Genomic DNA, 3660 nt, shown 5'->3' on the forward strand with positions numbered 1-3660 from the left:
GCCAGAATAATTTTCTCAAACAGCTTGCCCAGGATCGAGGTAAGGCTGACTGGCCTGTAGTTCCCTGGGTCCTCTTTCCTCCCCTTTTTGAAGATGGGAACCACGTTGGCCCTCTTCCAATCCTCCGGCACCTCTCCAGAGCACCACGAGTGTTCATAAAGCCGTGCCAGGAGACTTGCAATGCCCCCAGCCAGTTCCTTTAGGATTCTAGGGTGAAGATCATCCAGGCCAGCTGACTTAAAAATGTCCAGCCCCTCCAGAAGCTCCCTAACTAAATTCTCACTCACTCTAGGCCCAAGTGAGCCCCCCCCTGGGGCCCGAAGGGGGCCCAGAAGGGAGGCAGCAGTTCTGGTCCTTACTGAGGAAAACAGAGGCAAAGAAGTTATTAAATATGTTGGCTTTGTCTTCATGGAGGTATCACTGGTGAGAGAAGCCTTCCACTCCATCAGGGTGGTTAGCTTCTTGCAGTGGGAGATATGGACCCAAGCAGAAACCTCGGCAAATTTCACAGCAGTTGGGGTGATTAGCCGGACCTGGAAAGGCCCCTTCCACCAACGCTGCAGGCAATCCTTCCTCTGGTGGACTTCAATCAGGACCCAATCTTCCGGTTGGACCAGGTTGTCAACTGAGTCACCATGTAGAGACTGTGCTGTGGCTTTAATCTGCAGCGAGATAACCTTGAGGGCCTTGGTGAGCCCATGGCAGTAGATTAATAAAGAATCATGGAGATGAGTCAGATGTTGGGATGGAGGTGCAGTGAGTCCCCTCATGGGTCAACCCATAACAATCTCAAAAGGTGTCAGACACGAGGATCTCTGAACAGAATTCTGACAGGGTGTAAGTTTTGGACACGGCATCTGCCCTATTGTTTCCCAGAGACACAGGATCATCATCAGTAGTATGCACTTTACACTATAGGATAGCAAGGGTGGAGGGGAGGAGGATAACATTGAGAAGAGCAGTAATAAGGTGATGGTGAGAAATGGGAGTCCCAGCAGAAGTAAGAAACCCTTACTGTTTCCAGATCCGTCCAAAGGAATGGCAGACACCAAAGGCATAGCAAGAGTCTGTGTAGATATTAGCAGAGTGTGCAGTGGCAAGGTGACAGGCACAAGTGCGAGCAACAAGTTCAGCAGCTTGAACACTAGTAACAGAAAGAGGAGCAGATTCAACAACAGCATAATCGGAGCAGACAGCATAGCCAGCTCAGAGAAGTCCATGATCATCTCAAAAACAGGAGCCATCAACATAGAAAATGAGGTCAGGGTTAGTCAGAGGGGTATCCAAAAGAGTAGGATAAAGAAGAGAAACAAAATCCACAAGCTGAGTGCAGTCATGGGGTTGACCATCTGTGGGTGAAGGAAAAAGAGAAGCAGGATTGAGGGGATCACAGCGGACAGGGGTCATGTGGTCCACAGCCAAGAGAACCACCTCATAGTGGGTTAGACCTAGTGGGTTAGACAGCCAGGAGACAAGTGCTGAGTTCTGCTGCATAGGAGAAGGGCAACAACAGCATGTGGGACGGCAACAGTAAGGGGGTGCCCAAGAACAAGGTTATCGGTTTTAGAAACCAGCAGAGCGGCAACAGCAACGACATGGAGACAAGGAGAAAACCCAAAAGCAACTGAGTCAAGGGAGGCACTATAGTAAGCAACAGGGCGGTGTGGGGAGGGTCCAAAAGGCTGGGTCAAGGCACCAGAGGCAGTGTCTTGGTGTTCATGGTAGAAGAACGTGAAAGGCTTAGAGTAGTCAGGCAGACCGAGAGTGGGGGAAGAAGAAAGGGCTTGCTTGAGCTGACAGAAGGCAGATTCACGGATGTCTTCCCAGGGGAGCGGGTCAGGGGAAGAATCACAGGTGAGAAGGGTGAGAGGTTTGGAAAGTCCAGAATAATTGGGAATCCACTGCCGGCAGTAGTTGGCAGCACCTAGGAAACCAAGGAGTTGGCGTTTAGTTTGTGAGCGAGGAAGAGAAAGAACAGCAGAAAGGCGATCAGGAGACAGGTGACAGGTACTGTGAGAAATAGTGTATCCCAGGTAGGTAACAGTAGTCTGACAGAATTGGAGCTTAGAGCGGGAGGCTTTGTGGCCCCGTGCTGCAAGTTGTTCCAAGAAGGCAACAGAGTCAACTTGGCAATGAGGGAGGGTATCAGATCAAAGAAGCAAATAGTCTACATATTGAACTAGCACAGAATCATGAGGCAACTGGACTGAACTGAGGTCAGATTTGAGAAGTTGGCTATATATGGTGGGTGAGTCACGGAAACCCTGAGGCAAACGGGTGAAGGTATATTGCCAGCTTTGATAAGTAAAAGGAAATAAGTATTGAGAGTTGGGGTGAACTGGTATAGAAAAGAAGGCATTACAGAGATACACCACAGTAAAATATAGAGCAGAAGCGGGTATTTGAGAAAGTACAGTGGCAGGGTTGGGTACCATGGCTGTCAAGGGAATCACAAAATTGTTAATAGCATGCAAATCTTGAACAAAATGATAAAAAGGCAACCCCTCAGATGTACACTTCTCATTCTTTCACACTGGAAGGATCGGGGTATTACAACAGGAGTGGGCAGGTACAAGGACACCTTGTTCTAGGAGACCTTGTATTAGAGAAGCAGTGTCTCTGGAGACACCAACTGATAGCGGGTATTGCGGGATCAATGGGGGAGACACTCCTGATTTAACTGGGATGGCACCCTTGAGAAGTCCCACATCAGTTGTGGAGTGGGGCCAAAAGGACTCAGGAAGTTGAGCCAATAGTTCCTGTTGCAATGAGAAAGAATTGGACTCGGGTTCCTGTTCCACCAGTGTCATCATCAAGGCTGGAATTTGAGCCTGAGATAATGTGAGAAAAACCCCATCTGGAAAGCGGTGAACTGTTGCCCGCAATTTGCAAAGGAGGTCTCGCCCCAACAGATTTACAGAGGTGCAAGGACTCAGCAAAAAGGCATGTTGCTCAGTAAGGGGACCAAAGGTAAACAAGAGCAGCTGTCTAACGGGGTGGTCAATGGGTTGATCCCCAATACCTACAGCAGTGATTACTCTTTCAGAAATGGGAACCTTAGTAACAAAATCAGAGCTAAGCATAGACAAAGTGAGGAACTAGTTAGGGAGCTTCTGGAGGGACTGGACGTATTCAAGTCAGCCGGTCCAGACAATCTCCACCCTAGAGTACTAAAGGAATTGGCTGAGGTCATTGCAGGACCCCTGGCATGGCTTTACGAGCACTCATGGTGCTCTGGTGTGGTGTCAGAGGACTGGAAGAGGGCCCACATGGTTCCCATCTTCAAAAAGGGGAAGAAGGAGGACCCAGGAAACTATAGGCCAGTTAGTCTTACCTCGATCCCAGGCAAGCTGTTCGGGAAAATTATTCTGGCACACATCCACGAGGGGCCATCAGAGGATTTCATGCTTAGGGACAACCAACACGGGTTCATAAGTGGCAGGTCCTGTCAGACCAACCTGATGGCCTTCTATGATCAGATCACCAAATCATTAGATGCAGGGGTAGCAGTGGACATAGTCTTCCCTTTGGAAGGCCTTCGACACTGTCTCTCACTGTGTTCTCATTAAGAAACTGGGGGACTGTTGTGTCAACACCCACAGAGTCAATTGGGTCGCCAACCGGCTGGAGGGCCACACCCAGAGAGTCTTGGTGGATGGG

Source organism: Gavialis gangeticus, unplaced genomic scaffold (genome assembly GCF_001723915.1).
Source record: "Gavialis gangeticus isolate Ggan-Ray unplaced genomic scaffold, GavGan_comp1, whole genome shotgun sequence".
Classification (NCBI taxonomy): domain Eukaryota; kingdom Metazoa; phylum Chordata; order Crocodylia; family Gavialidae; genus Gavialis; species Gavialis gangeticus.